At 54.7% G+C, this 15900-nt stretch overlaps 3 non-coding genes across 3 annotated transcripts; 2 read left to right on the plus strand and 1 right to left on the minus strand.

Moving 5' to 3' along the window:
- Positions 1–1542: 1542 nt before the first annotated feature.
- TRNAA-UGC lies at positions 1543–1615 on the minus strand. The gene has a single exon. It is a non-coding gene; the product is annotated as a tRNA-Ala (tRNA).
- A 112-nt stretch (positions 1616–1727) lies between these two features.
- TRNAI-AAU lies at positions 1728–1801 on the plus strand. Its single transcript has one exon. It is a non-coding gene; the product is annotated as a tRNA-Ile (tRNA).
- A 9040-nt stretch (positions 1802–10841) lies between these two features.
- On the plus strand, positions 10842–10923 carry TRNAS-AGA. Its single transcript has one exon. It is a non-coding gene; the product is annotated as a tRNA-Ser (tRNA).
- The last annotated feature ends 4977 nt before the right edge of the window (positions 10924–15900 follow it).

Genomic DNA, 15900 nt, shown 5'->3' on the forward strand with positions numbered 1-15900 from the left:
CTGGTACCAATTGGCAGTGGGACTGCCCCTGTGAAGAGCCGCTGCAGCCCCGCCAGGGAGAGCCGGTCTCTATTTATGCAGCCCCCCCCATTCCTCAGGACGAGGGTTGTGCTCAAAGATCTGTGCCCCGTGTTTTAACCTCCATGTGAAAAGCACAGTGCAAATAACCCTCAGCGCATCAGCTCAGTGCCAGGCTCCACTTCCACCGGCTCAGGCAAGATGGTGCAGAGGAGCCCCTGGGTGGCTGTGGGCCTGGGGAGGGTGGCTTTGGATTTTTCGGCCTGACCGCTACGGGCAGCAAGGCCAAAAGTCTGATGGCCGGCTCTCCCGTCCACCACGCTCATCAGGAGCCCTTAGTCGACAGGCTCAGAGAATGCGGGCATCGCCCCCCACTACCTCTTGCATGCAAAGCGAGCGCTCTGCCGCTTGAGTTAATTCCCCACAGCTGGCCTGACTCTCAGGCACCGGGCAAAAAAAGGCAAGGGCTCTGTGGCCTTAAGCAGAACACAGCCTGAAATGGGGGGGGAGGGGGGCGTGCTACCCAGAGCTGGGGAAGGGGGTCCGAGTCCCAGCCACGCTCCTTGGCACAAACACCAACGCTCCCTCCCTGGAGTGTGTCTGGGCTGAGAGTTAGCCCCTGAAACAAGCACCAAACTTCAGAAGACAACGCAGGGATAGATCACTTGACGATTGCCTGCTCTGGCCATTGCCTCTGAAGCGCCTGGCATCGGTTACTGTCAGAAGACAGGATAGTGGCCTAGATGGACCATCGGTCTCACCCACGAGGGCCGTTCTTATCTTCACCACTTTCCTCTAACCCAAGCAAAGCCAGAAACAGACCCAGCTCAGCAACTCTAGCAGGCTCCCTGGCCCCTGGCCCAGCATACAGCAAAGCGACCCTGCCTCCGCCAGGATAGACAGCCACCGACTCCCTCTTCCAGACCAACGCAGCCCTTCCCCGCTTTGGCTGTCTCCAAGCTGTCTGCGTGCTCTGCTCTGCTCCACGGCTGCCATGCTGCCTGAGATCAGGAGGCTGCCCGTGAGGTCTCACGGTCTCAGCTGAGCTGGTATCGCGTGCCACCCCGCCCATCTCCTCATTCCCTTCATGGACCCTGGGATGTGAGTAATTCTGTATTTGAGTGGCTCTCCCTCCCGGCCAATGAGCTTGGCGTAGACTAGCAGGGAGGGAGGAGGAAAGGGATTGTGCTCCAGTGAGAGCTCAGAAAGAAAGGTGCAGGTCCCCCACTAGAGCCCAACACAGCAGAGCAGAGCAGAGCAGAGCAGGCTGGAGAATGTGTGTATGGGTCTGACTACTTCTCCCATGCTCTTCCATTTGAGCTAACTTCCCCCAGCTGTCTCCAGCCTCCCAGTCAGCGCAAGGGGGAGAAGGGCCGGGGAGGAAGAGCTTTGTGCTCCGCAAGGGCTGGCTTTCTGGGAGGCCAAGCAGGGAGAGGGATGGAGGCCACTGGAGGAGCTGAGCCGGCTGACTGTCCATGGCTTCTAAAAGAAGGGCAAGAGACAGCCCCGCAGCTGCCTTGCCGCTGGAGAATGCGGGTATTGATCCCGCTGCCTCTCGCATGCAAAGCGAGCGCTCTACCACTTGAGCTAATTCCCCTACATTGGTAGGTGGTGTCTCGATCCATCCATTCGATAACGGAGGCCACATCGTTCCCCGCGCCAGCCAGTGACTCCTTCCAAAAGGGTCAGGCAAGACAGGGCTTGCCGTCGGCCGGCTAGCTCAGTTGTTTAGAGCCTGGTGCTAATAACGCCAAGGTCATGGGTTCAAGCCCCATGCTGGCCACTCCGGGAGGGAGAGGGTGGCTTCTGCTCTTTTGGCTGACTGCTAGGGGTGGCAGAGGCCAAAACCTGGTGGGCTGGGAGCGGGCAAGAGCCCTGCTGGGCACAGGCGCCGGGCAGCACCAAGCTCCTGACACCTCCTTGGGCTCCCCTCCCTGGGCTCCTCGCTCCACCTGCTGCCTGAAAGGAACTTGGAGACGGGTGAGCCCGGCCAGCTGCCTTCCAGGCTCATAGGAGGCCAGGCTTGAGCTGCACGCCAGCGAAGCCAAAATCGCAGGCCTGCCGGCTCGCCCCCATTGTCCACAGGCGGTTGACCTGATGGCCCGAATTCTTGCCGGCCGCCGGCTCCACCCAAATGTACCCGACGCCGGATCACGCTCCTCAGCCCAAGCCACAGAGGAAGGCTTAATACTCGGCACCCCAACCTAGGGGAGAGGCTTCACACTCCGCCGGCGCAGGGTGACCTTTGGGACTTCCCTGGACACCATCCTCCCACCGCCCACAGCCAGACCCCCCAAGCCCACCCCTCCGACAGGAAGGAGCAGGAGGACCACTCCGCCCAGGGGCACCACCACTCCAAGTCAGCTTCACTTGCTTTCTCTTCTACCCCTTTCCTCCCAAGTTATGCGCGCCTCACGGGAGCCGGCCCTGGGAAGACGCAGGCACAGCACTCTGACTGGCGCAAGCCAAACGCCCACACCGAGAGTTTAGCACGGGCTCTTGAGGCACTGGAGGAACCCCATGCAGACGCACTGACGGAGCTAAGCTTTACGGCCAAGGGCCCTACCTGTGCAGAAAGCCAACTTGCTTGTGAAAAAGACTCCTCTTTCGGCTCCCCTTCCAAACTTCCAAATGCCTCCAAATGGGAAAACACACCCACTGAAACACCCAAACGGTCCTAACGCTGGGGCCAGGCGAAAAAGAAAAGCAAGGAAAAGATTTCTAAATGGCCACCCTGCCAGAGTCGTACAGCTCCGCAAGTGAAACCCATGGGAGGGACATTACACAGAAAAGGGGAATGGAAAGCTGCCCAAATTGAGATGCTGTGGAAAGCTACAGCCCCATCGCTACTCCTACTCTGCACACTTCTTGCAACAGCTGATGAACGGCCAGGTGCTTTTCACATCCAAGCCCACACCAGGGGAAGACCTTGAGAAGTTTCCCGTGGCTTGCCTGGTTCAGCTGGTCAGAGTGCGGCACTCGTGGAGGCAAGATGGTGCAGAGGAGCCCCTGGGTGGCTGTGGGCCTGGGAAGGATGGATTTTGATTTTTTGGCCTGACCGCTACGGGCAGCAAGGCCAAAAGTCAGATGGCCGACTCTCCCGTCCACCACGCTCATCAGGAGCCCTTAGTCAACAGGCTCGGAGTATGCGGGCATCGCCCCGTCATAGGTTTATTCCCCACTTCGAACTTTAGCATCCACAAGATGGGGACCTGCATGGGCCCCTCTCAACTTAAATCCCAGTTTAGATCTGGTAAAGCTGCCACCCTCTAGACGTTCCAGTGTCTAGCACACGCCCTGTTCCCCCAAACCTTCCCTGGGGAACACAGATCCAAACTCCTTGACTCTTAACCCTACGGGAAATAAACCATTCCCCCACCTTCTTCCCCCTCTCCTAGTTGTTGGGAAAGATACCTTGATTCAAACTCCTTGAATCAAACAAAGAGGGATTCACTTTTCCCCCTCCACTTCCCCTGAAAATCCAAACAAGGGAAAAAATCAATCAGGTTCTAAAAAGAAAAGGATTTTATTAAAAGAAAGAAAGAAAGTACACTATCTCTGTAACACCAGGATGGAAAAACCACAAGGCGTGCTGCAGGATAGCCCCTCCCCACCAAAAAGCAATGCCATGACCCGGATTCGAACCGAGGTTGCTGCGGCCACGGCGCAGAGTATTAACCACTATACGATCACGGCCAGGCGCTGGGCGAGCAGGCAGCAGCCCAGCAGAAAATGCTCAGCTCTGCGCTCTCGGGGCGGCCACCTACCTCGCCGGCGGCCACAGGTCTTTCTCAAGTCTCCCCATTACAGTCACAGGTCAAATGCTGAGCAAAGGAAAAAAGACAGGAAGCCAATCCCATGCCTGTCCCTTTTTCTGTCTTCCTCCACCCCTGGACCAGGTCCCTCCCCGTTTGTCTGGGCCATTGTCCTCATGCCCCTGGCCAGCCTATTTCCCTTTGCCGCTCTGAAACGTGCCAGCCCCGAAGCTGGGCCCGGGGGCGGAAGGCCAGGGAGAGGCTTTGGCTAGGGCGAGCGTGTCCTTGCGAGGTAATTGTCTCTCTGGAGGTGAAAGTCATCAGTGCGGGGTGCGAAGGGAAGTGGCCGTAGAAGGAGAATGGAAGGCATGGGGTGGGCAGGCCAGGGATTTCTTTGTTCCCCCCTTGAAAAGGGGTCACCTTCCCCGCCAGTGAATCAAACCCCGGTCTCCCGCGTGACAGGCGGGGATACTCACCACTATACTAACGAGGAAAGGGGCACGGTGAGTGGCCCCAGCTCCCACAGACCAGCTATGGTCAGCGTACACCTACACCGTCGCATGGGCCCCAGCAGGCAACAGCACCCCGGCCCTCTTCTGCTTCCCAAAGGCTTTGGCCGCAGCAACAGCCCTGGGAAAAGCCCTGGCCCTCCTCACCTGGCCTTGCCCAGCAGGACGCCTTTCAGGGCCTACACCGCTCCTCACACAACACCCGCCTGGGACCTTGCCCTCACCTACCAGCTCAGCAGCACCTTTCTTCCTCTCAAAACCTCCTCTTGCCACCCTCCCCCTTCCACACTTCACACTCACCTCATCACAAACTCACCCACGGCCCCTTTGGCTTCCCAAGCGCCTCTGGAGGGACGCAGCTTCCCAGGCATGCAGATCCGGCTGATGGCTCCCAAGTGTGCAAGTCCGTCCCCGCAGAGCAGCCTCATAGTGTGACCTTGAAGAAACTGTGGAAAACGGGACAGGGGTGGGGGGGTAATAGGCTCCTATATAAGAAAAAGTCCTCCCGGACCTGCCTGTCCCTTTAAACATGGGACATCTGGTCACCCTGGAGCAGTCCCGCACTCCTGCTCCCCGGTTGGTGCGTTTGTAACCCGGGGGCTGAAGCCGATGCGAGAAAGGGAATTGAGCGAGCTCGGAGCTCTCCGGCGCCACCTGTTGGGAGCAGAGGGAAATGACTGAGCGGCGTCCTGGCTAATTTAAATATCACCTGGTTCTCTGCTGGGTGGCTCCACGACAGAGCTCGGGTGTGGCCTGAGTGTGGCAGCACCTTATTTGCATATTAAAAGCGGCAGTTTGGGGCCATTGGGGTAAAATATGAGTAAGTTTTGGGGTTGGGACCCACATGTTTAGTGCAGGCTGTGGGGAGCCGGGCTGAGCAGAGCCTGCCCCGACGGGGTGTGTGGTCACCCTGAGCTGGGAGCGTGTGGCCAGACATGGGGAAGGGGCTGCGGGAGAAGCTTGGTTGTAGGAAGCAGAAAGTGTCTTCCCTTTCTTTTTTGGTGAGGTTTTTATTACCTAATGAAGAGCAGTGGTGGGGGAGGGGAATTGAGACTCTGCTTTGGGGGTTGCTGTGGGGTGTGACACGAGCCACCCGGTGCTGGCTGCTGCTGTGGGGCATAGGACAGGGGGGGGGGACTGTTTGGGGGCTTGAGATGAGGGGCGGTTCCTGGTTGGCTGGTGCTGTCCTGCCTAGTGTTTTTTGACAGCTAATCACCCATTGGCCCTTGCGTGGGGCGGGTCTCTGAAAGCTGGTCTCCCATTGGGCCCTCCCCAACTGACGTTTCTGACAGGCTCAGCTCCCATTGGTGACGTTGTCTTACAGCGATGCGGGGCGGAGCCGCCAGGGCCTTGTGCGCTCAGAGCTCAGCGCCGCCCGTGAGAAGCGGCGCGAGGCCGCGCGGGGCGGGTCCCGCTGCCGGGCGGAGGAACCGAGACCGCAGCAGCGGCGCCGCCTCCCGCCTGGCGAGAAGCCGCAGCGCCGGGGGGGGTCACAGGGCGCGAGGGGCTTCCGGGCGCGGCTGTTTTCTGCCGGTCGAGGGGTGACGGTTCCTGCCCGTTGGGGCCGCGGGGTCCCGATGGCAGCTGGGGGCTCTGGTGTCCGCCCGCCCGCGGCGGCTGGGAGCTGCGGGGCCACCTGCACTGGCCGGGGGCTGCGGCTTCTCCTCACCCCCCCGCCCCGGTGACTGGGAGCTCCGGGCTCTGCCTGCGGTGTCTGAGCGCTGGGGGCTCCTCTCCTGCCTGGGGCGGCCGGGAGCTCCCGGGGCTTCGGCACTGCAGGGTCTGTTAGCAATGATGTGGGGCTGCAGGGTCCTCCCGCCATCAAGGCCTGTTGGGAAATCCTGGGTCCGCTCACAGCGGCTGGGAGCTCTGGGGTCCACTCGTAGGAGCTGCAGGGTCCATAGGCAGTGGGCTGGGGCTGTGGGGGCTCCCCGGCCACCCATGGCTGCTGGGAGCTCCAGGGTCTGCCTGTGGGAGCTGTGGGGAGATGAGGGGTTTGGGGTGGAGGAGGGGGCTCCAGGCTGCAGGGTGGGGCCGAGGGATTCAGAGTGCAGGAGGGGGCTGTGGGTTGAGACAGGGGGTTGGGGTCCAGGACGGGGTGAGGGCTCTGGGGTGAGGGCAGGGATGAGGAGTTCCAGGTGTGGGAGGAAGCTCTGGGCTGGGGCACGGGGGTGAGGGCTCTGGGGCTCTTCCTCCCTCCTGCCTTTCCATGACTATGAAACCTGGCCCTGACACTCCTTTCTTCAAGCGCCATGTGGGCAAGAGGAAAAGTGTGGTAGAAAGCACAAGGGCCAAACTTGTGGGCATCAGAAATCCCAAACACCCAGTCAAACCATAGCCACTTCTAGACCCCATTCCAACCAAAGACCTGGCTCCAGTGGGTATAAGTCACTCAGCAAAAGGTAAACAACTCATTTTTATACAGCTGGAGATAGGAAAGCGCTTGGATCTCCAGGGATTTACCATAAGGTCCCACTGAGATTTGAACTCAGATTCCAGCATGCCAACCATTACACCATGGGCCCAGCTTGTGCTAGTTTCTCTGAACATTGGTGACCCTATCATAGAATACCAGGATTGGAAGGGACCTCAGGAGGTATCTAGTCCAACCCCCTGCTCAAAGCAGGGCCAATCCGCAGACAGATTTTTATCCCAGATCCCTAAATGGCTCATCTCAAGGACTGAGCTCACACACCTGGGTTTAGCAGGCCAATACTCAAACCACTGAGCTCTCCCTCCCTCACAGGCCCAGCTTGTGTAAGGGACTGTTGGCCCTTTACTAAAACTGAGTGGGATTTTTTTGGGTTGGCTAGTTCCCAGTCCCAATAGAAGGGGGAAGGGTCAATGGGAAATCAGGACCCTGAGACTGACAGGCCCCTGGGGCAATGGTCACCAACTGGTAGGGAACAAGTGAGAATTTGTTAATGAGTAAAATTCCTGGTGAAAATTGGCAAAGCTGTGGAGAGTTTGAAAAGTTCCAGTGAATTTACACATGAAGATACAAACAGAGAGACAAATAGAGAGAAAGAGACCATCACAGACTGCACAGGCCCACACAGACATAAACAAAAACCAAACCCACACAGCACACAGAGCCATATACACATAAGGGAAAGCCACACAAAACAGAACAAATCCAAACCAAAAAAATACAGCAAAAGCCCACAACAGGAAAGCACAAAAACCACATACCAAAACAATACTTAGCAAAAAACAATCTGCATGCAAAAGTCATACAGACACCCATGCATTCACACAAAACTATGCAAGGCATCTACAAAAATCACACAGGACCCACATGCACATCAACACGACAGACAAAAAAAAAACCCCAACATACAGAAAGCCAGGCAGGGTTTGAGTCTCACAGCGAAGAGGGTGAGCACACAGGTGGTTTGGGGAGCAAAGACTGAGGGGGAGTCGGGGGCAGTGCTCTGGGCTCTGCTCGACTCCTTCTAACACAGGCGGCTGGTGGAGAGCAGAGCCTGGTAGATCTGTGGAATCTGCCCTGCTCTCTGTAAAGCAAGGGGACCTTGGTGTCTTCTGAGCTGCGACTGTATTTTCTGCAGGGCAAAATGATTGGCAGAAGCCATTTGCTTAAAGGAAATTAGTGCTGTAGCTGAGGTTTAAACTCACAAGTTCAGCATGACTCCACTCAGCACTGCTCTGTAAGTACTGGGCACTAACCCATTGCACCACTAGACCCTCTTTCCAGGGGCTTGTCTCCATGTTTCATGGATGGATTAGCAGAGTTGCGGGGGGGGGGTGCATTAGCTAAAACAAATCCATATTAAAGGCTGCAGGATGGCAGCAGCAGAGGTGGGGAGCCTCCTTCCATGTGATAGAGCTGGTTCCCCCTTCCGTTGCTGAGGGGAAGGTTGGTGCTTTGAGCCCACCCGGGGCTGGAATGTCTCATGGGTGAGATTAACGGGACTGAAGGGAGGGGAAGTCTTTTCTATCCCTTCCTAGCTCCATTGGTCTCCTGTGGCCCTTTCGGCTCTCTGCTCCCCTGTTGGGGAGATGCAGAGACAAGCCCCCATCTGGGTGAGTCACCGAGAGGCTGTGTCCCATGGCGTGTGTGGGGGAGAGGGGTAGGGGTGGGATGGGGCTCAAGGGGAGAAGATTGTGTGTGACAGTGTGGGGGGAGGGGAAGGGTGTGTTCCTTAGGATAGAAATGATGGAAAACACAGGGGCAGTGACAGCGAAGCCCCGTGTCTGAGTGTTATGACCCTGTGTGGTGCCGCCGTTCACCTTCCTCTCCTATGGTCTCAGCTTTCACTGAATCCAGCATTTTTTCACCTGTCCTCACCACAGAGGTGTCCCACATGCCTCAGCTACCGAGTGTCCCTCTTAGAGACGCCGAGGACTGGAACTGATTTCAGCTGCTGGACAGCTCTGCTAGGTCTTTATTCATTTGCACAGGAAAATGCTGAGAGTTTAAATTCTTTTCAAGCCCCCTGCCCCCATTCAGCGAACTCCTGAACATACTGGAGATGGGTCTGGAAATCGATTTTCATTTGAAAAAGTTTTTAAAGGGAATCATTTGGCTTGGAAGTAGGAACCTATTATCCTGCAGGGAAACATTCACTCACTGACCTACACTCACAACAGAGAGTGTCCTGTATAGCCCAGAGCAGGAACAGTTTTTAACCTGGGGGTTAGTAAACGTTATCTCTATAAAAACACCACAGCTTACAAACTCCCCACCCCCGCTCTGTGTCACCAGAGCACAACAACAACTCTCCCTGGAGCACACACAGCTCCCCAGCTCCCTGCCCGTCAGTCTCTCCAGCATTGCTCCAATCCCTTAAAGCAGAGTCTCAACCACAATTTACCTTAGGGCCAGGGCCAGTCCTGCAGTCCTCCCAGTGGGCCAATAATGTTACTCATACTGCCCAGAACCCGCCCCCCAAAACTCCGCCCCTCACCTGCCTAAGGCTCTGGGAGGGAGTTTGGGTGGGGGGAGGAGGTCTAGGGTGCAGGCCCTGGGTTGGGGCTGGGGATTGGGGTGCAGGCTCTGGGAGGGAGTTTGGGGGTGGGAGTGAGTATATGAGGAGGGGGTGGGGGTGCAGGCTCAGGAAGGGGGTCAGGGGTGTGGCGCTTACCTGGGGCTCTAAGGCGGGGCGAGCTGGGGGGCCTCCACATGCTGCTGCCCCCAGGCATCACCCCCACAGCATCCCATTGGCCACAGGGGTGATCAGGCAGGGGCAGCGCGCGGAGGCACAGCCCCACCCTGCCCTGCCATGGAGAGGGGCCGGCAGCCACTGGAGCGAGCAGGCAGACGCTGCTCAGCTCCGCTGCACTGATATGGCCCCTGGAGGGGAGCGCCTGGGAGCGGCAGGTGGGGCCAAGGGAGTGACCTGGTCCCAAAACTGCTGGAGCCCCACAGGCGAGACCTGGGAACCAGGACTGCCAGCCAGACAAACACCTTTAAGAGGAGGCGTCCCTCTCCCTGTCAAAATCTGATCTTCCTCCTTCAGTTCAGTGACAGCCTCAATTGTTCCTTATCCCAGCAGAGCCAGAGGACTGAAAGCAGCAACATCAAACACCTGTGTAGCAGCAATGGACATAAACACTCCCTGGTATCTGAGGAGATGTTCAGCTTTGCCCTTAGTCAACTACAAGGCTAAAGGGAAAGGAGGTGGCGCCAGGTATAAAGAGTGAAACACGACACATCATAGTTATGCCCATGGTGGCTGCAAAATCTTTTGATGTACTTCTTCTTATCAGCAGTGTATTGTTTTCTCTGGAGTCCGGGCCTTGACCAAGAAATTTGTAAAATAATCAACTGCCCCTGGTGAAGGCAATGGACTTGACACCCACTGGGGTGTCCCTACACAGGTACAAGTACTAACAACAGTGGCTGCCTTTTAGTCATAGATTTTAATCAGGGCAATAAATTGAAACAAACCCCTGTTAAATCATTTCTCAGCCCGAGTCCTTCACCCACATTCCATAGAGCATTGGGCCACCATGTGGACGTTTCATTTCCTGCCTCAGTTTCACACAGAGACAAAATTTCCTTTGCACAGATCCATAAAAAGCAAAACCTCCCTGTGTCTCTGGTCTGAGCCAGGGCATTCGATTCCAGTGAACCCTTCTCTCCTGCAATGGCGATGGTCAGACAGAGGGGACGTGGCACCTGCATTCCTGCCAGGGAGATATTGGCTCAGCTCTTTCTTTCTGCTGCTGTTGTTAGTCCATGAAACATCAAGGGTGGAATGCAAGGCTGAGTTCACGCACCAGCCCTCAGTGCCCCAGAGAAATCCTGCCCCCTGCTATTGGAACAATGTGCTGGAGATTTGAATGGGAAAGGGACTGTCTGAATTGTCAGAGTGGGGAATGAACAACAATCTACTGCAAGGTCGTTCACACAAACACACTCTCATGCTGCTCCAGACGGAAGGGAAATGGGCAGGAATTCTCACTGTTCACCCAAGGACACACTTACACTGATGCGCAGCCGTGAGTGTGCTGGGGAAGCTGGTCTGAGCAAACAATTTGAAGTGACAATTCAGTGAGAACAAAATCATCATGCAGTGAAATGGATGCATATCAAGTAGTTGTGGCCGAGTGGTTAAGGCGATGGGCTAGAAATCCATTGGGGTCTCCCTGCGCAGGTTCAAATCCTGCCAACTACGCAAGCACTGTGCTGCTGTTGTTATTATTGCAGTGTTAGGGTACGTCTACACTACGGGATTATTCCAGATTTGCATAAACCGGTTTTGTAAAACAGAATTTATAAAATCGGGTGGAGCGCGGCCATACTAAGCACATTAAATCGGTGGTGTGCGTCCATGGTCCGTGGCTAGCGTCGATTTCTGGAGCGTTGCACTGTGGGTAGCTATTCCCTAGCTATCCCATAGTTCCCGCAGCCTCCCCCGCCCCTTGGAACTTCCGGGTTGAGATCCCAGTGCCTGATGGGGCAAAAATCATTGTCGCGGGTGGTTCTGGGTAAATGTCGTCAGTCACTCCTTCGTCTGGGAAAGCAACGGCAGACAAGCATTTCGCGCCTTTTTCCCCTGGATTGCCCTGGCAGATGCCATAGCATGGCAATCATGGAGCTTGTTTTGCCGTTTGTGACTCTCACCGTATGTGTACTAGATGCCGCTCACAGAGGCGATTCAGCAGCGCTACACAGAAGCATGCTTTTGCTTTTGCATGACAGCAGAGATGGTTACTAGCCATATTGCACCATCCAAACCCTTCCATAAATTGGAACTGAGGATGATCATGGCTACCAGTCCTTTTGTACCATTTGCTGCTAGTGCCCCTGGCCAATCAGCCAGGGGCGCAAAAGCCAAGATTGGTTACTAGCCATATTGCACCTTCCATCCTTTTGTACCATTAGCTGCTGTCATAAGTGCCCCTGGCCGATCAGCCAGGGGCGCAAAAGCAAAAATTGGGAATGACTCCCTGAGTCAATCCCTCCTTTTTGGTATCTAAAAATAGAATCAGTGTTGCCTAATATAGGCAAGTGTGCTAGAGAACCACCGTATCATAGAACCAGAGAGCACAGCTGCTCTGTGTCAGAGCCTGCAGAAATTATTATCTGTATGCTATTCACAGGGGGTGCTCCTGTAACAACCCCACCTGTTGATTCCGTTCTTCCCCCAGCCTTTCTTGGCTACCGTAGCATTGTCCCCCCACTTGTGTGATGAATTAATAAAGAATGCAGGAATAAGACACACTGACTTGTTAGTGAGAAATGAGTGGAAGGCAGCCTCCAGCTGCTATGATAGTCCAGACAGGACATTAAGCAGTGTGTAGAAGAGAAGCCCAGCATCCCACTGCTAGTCCAGGGGCAACTGAATCTTTTCTTTACACATGAAGAGTGGGGGCTGATGGAGCTCAGCCCCCTGTTGCTATGATGAGGATGGTTACCAGCCATATTGCACCATTCATCCACCAGAAAAAATTAGGGCCAATAGGCTGATGACAAGGACGGTTACCAATCCTTTTGTACCATCAGCTGAGGCTGATGATGAGGATGGATTTCCATCTTTTTGTACCATCAGCTGAGGCTGATGATGAGGATGGATTTCCATCGTATTGTACCATCAGCCGCCCATGGCGGGGGGGGGGGGAGCAAGGATGTTGGTGTTGAGTGCTGCACTATCGCGTCTATCTGCAGCATTCAGTAAAGATAGGGTGACATGTAAAAGAGTCAGAGGATTGTTTTACCTTTCGCTTCTGGGGGTGGGTGGGGGGTGGGTGAGTAGATTGCCAAGCTATGCCCTGACCCGCGGACACTGTGTTTGACCCTAGAAGCATTTGGAGCTCAGCCAAGAATGCAAATAATTTTCGGAGGCTGCAGGAACTGTAGGATAGCTTCAGTCCTCCAGTCCATGCGCATCCATTTGATTCTTTGGCTTTCCGTTACGCTTGTCACGCTGCAGTGCGCTGAGTCCCTGCTATGGCGTCTGTCTGGAGATTTTTAAAAAAGGATTCTGAATTTCATCTTCTGTAACGGAGCGCTGATAGAACGGATTTGCCTGCCCTTACAGCGATCACATCCGCATGGTCCATGCGGGAGCTCTTTTTTTATTTTGATTTCGGACTGCATCGCCACCCGTGCTGATCGGAGCTCCACGCTGGGCAAACAGGAAATATTCAAAAGTTCGCGGGGCTTTTCCTGTTTACCTGACCACTGCATCCGAGTTCAGATTGCGGTCCAGAGTGGTCACTGGTGCACTGTGGGATAGCTCCCGGAGGCCAATACCGTCGATCAGCGTCCACACTAACCCTAATCCGATATGTTAATACCGATACTAGCGTTACTCCTCTCGTTAGGGAGGAGTACAGAAACCGGTTTAAAGAGCCATTAAAATCGATATAAGGTGCCTCCTAGTGTGGACGGTTTTGGCGTTAAATCGGTTTTACGCTCCTAAAACCGATTTAAACGCCTAGTGTAGACCAGGCTTTAGTGCCTGAGCATCCACAGTGCGAACTGGAGATAAATCTAATTTCACTCTGTCTACACTTAAAATGCTGCTGGGGCACTGCTATAGCACTTTGGAGTAGACAGTGACTGGAGGGATTTTCCCATCCCTCTAATAGCTGCATGGACAGAACAATTCTTCCTTTTCTTTAGCACTAACTAACCCAGGATTAGGTCACCTTAACTCTATGAGTTTGTGTGGGGGGTCACACCCTGGGAGACATCGCTTTGCCAGTTCAGTGCCCAGCGTACACCAGCCCTTAGATCCCTCTGGGTATTTCAGTGCAGGCACTGACCTGTGAGAGGAAAACATCAGCTCACAAACACAGAGACTGAATTTCCCACATTTAATCTCGCTGCACTTTCCAGAAAGTCACAAAATTCAATTCATTCTTGCTAGGACAGAGAAAAAATAAGTGATACTAAGTTTTTGGCTTGATTAAATAAAATTAAGTGTTTAATTAATATAGTAAAAATCTGTACTGATTCCTCTAACTAACACCATAGCGTGAAATAGGAACAGAGACAAATCTTGTCAGTGACGACTAATTTCACAAATGATCTTCCCATTATTAATTTCCACATTGCCCCTATTGGAGGTCTGGGCATCTCCAGTGTCATTGCTCTGCGTTCACCTTCCCCTAGAATTGTTCTCGGACATTCGCTTTCCTCTGCCGCGTGGGGCACGGGTCACTTGCTGGAGGATTCCCTGCACCTTGAGGTCTTTAAGCCACAATTTGAGGACTTCAATAACTCAGACATAGGTTAGGGGTTTGTTACAGGAGTGGGTGAGTGAGATTCTGTGGCCTGCATTGTGCAGGAGGTCAGACTAGATGATCATAATGGTCTCTTCTGACCTTAAGTCTATGAATCTATGAATCTAGTCCCAAATTTGGAAAACTGTGCAGTTCAGAATGAGAATAGTGACCCCGTCTGCTTCCTGCACCTGCTCTACATTGCTCCACAGCAGCTTCTCCACCTGCAGAGTCACCCCAGCATGGCAGTGCAGCCGCCCAGGGTTCAGCAGGGGCCCCTGGCAAGGACAGTGGGTGCAGCTAACAGCCCGGTGTGCCTGGCCCTGAGGCAGCTGTAAAAAAGCAACCCACCCCCCCAGAAGTACAGAGACTGAATTCCTTAACTTTAACATCATGACCCCCTGTAGAAAGCCACACGTCAGTTGTATTTTCACAGGGAGATGCAAAAATCAAATGACCAATTTTTAAGTTGAGTAAATAAAGTTGAGGAGATAGTTATTAACCTCCCAAAAATACACTAAAGATCCCTCAACATAACACCTGAAGGTGAAATATGAACAGAGACAAACCTTGTCAGCAAAGGCTCATTTTCCAAACAATCCTCAAAACCCTTGTCCTGAGGAATTGGGGGGGGGGGCTGCATAAAGAGAGACCGGCTCTCCCTGGCGGGGCTGCAGCGGCTCTTCACAGGGGTAGTTCCACTGCTAATTGCTACCAGAGTTTTGCAGGCCTCCCTTCCTGGGCTGACCTGGCTCCCCTCTCTCTAGGGGAAGTGGCGACCCCAAACTTCCCAGAAACCAGCATAGCGAGGCCAACCTGCACACAGACTCCTGCTCAGCACCCCGGGGTGCAGCCCTGAACTCCGGCAATCAGCTACAATCAGCTGCCCACCCAACAAGCGTTACACGCAGGAGCCTTCGTGCCGCGCGTGTTCAGGTCCCTCCCAGCGCCAGCTTTAAACTCCGCTGCTCAGTTCTAAGCTTTGGCCACACGGGGGCAGCCCGGAGCTCAGCCAACGCCTCCCGTTGCTGGTTGCGTTTCCCACTCCTCGTGGCAGGTTCACACCCCGCAGGCAGATCTCTGAATCGGAGCCGAACCGTTCCCCAAATCCAGCGCTTTAGCAGCAGCTTTGCTAGGAAAGCGCTGACGTCCCCAAGTAACGTAAGAGCCAGAGCGCTGTGTCCAGGATCTTCTCTTGGGCCCCTCACCGTGGTGTCTGTCAGGCGCAAGGAGAAACCAGGGAAATGTTTTCATGGCGTTTAAGGGCAGAAGGGGCCATTAGCTCAGCTAGTCTGACCCCCGAATAACACAGAATTACACCATGACACGTATTGATCCCACAGACCTTAGATAGATCAAAGCGTTTCAGCCCTCGGGAAGGAGGCTAAACTGGGTACCAGAGGCAGCGAACAAGGGGCCCCCAAGGCAATGGTAGGGAGCTGACGAGGTGAAATATGCCCAGATGAGCCCAGCAGGTGACCCACCCCCATGCTACAGAGGTGGGAGTCCCTGTTCCTCCTGCCCTTAAGAATCTCTGGTGGTAAGTGGGTCCCCCCAGTTCCCCAGATAAGAATCCTCCATGTGATTTCCCTGGCTTCACCTCCAAATAAGAACATTGTGTGGAGGGAGTGGGAGGAAGGTTGTCTGGCAGATCTGTAAAGGGGGACTGTGTCTCCCTGTCTGGCCCGGCTCCTGGGAGGAAGTGATCTCAGTGTGTCTGGCTGTCTCCATTCCTCCCACCCATAAGAATCCCTGGTGTGTGGGTGCACCCCAGACCATTAAGGATCTCTGGTGGGTGGGTGTCTCTCTCCCCCCTAGTCAAGATCTCTGGGGCGTGGCTGTATAAAAAGAGACTTTGACTCACCCAGGCTGGGCTGCCATCATGGAACAGACCAGGTCCTTCTGTGGAGAATAGTGACTTG

This window comes from Mauremys mutica, unplaced genomic scaffold (assembly GCF_020497125.1).
Source record: "Mauremys mutica isolate MM-2020 ecotype Southern unplaced genomic scaffold, ASM2049712v1 Super-Scaffold_100198, whole genome shotgun sequence".
In the NCBI taxonomy this organism is placed as follows: domain Eukaryota; kingdom Metazoa; phylum Chordata; order Testudines; family Geoemydidae; genus Mauremys; species Mauremys mutica.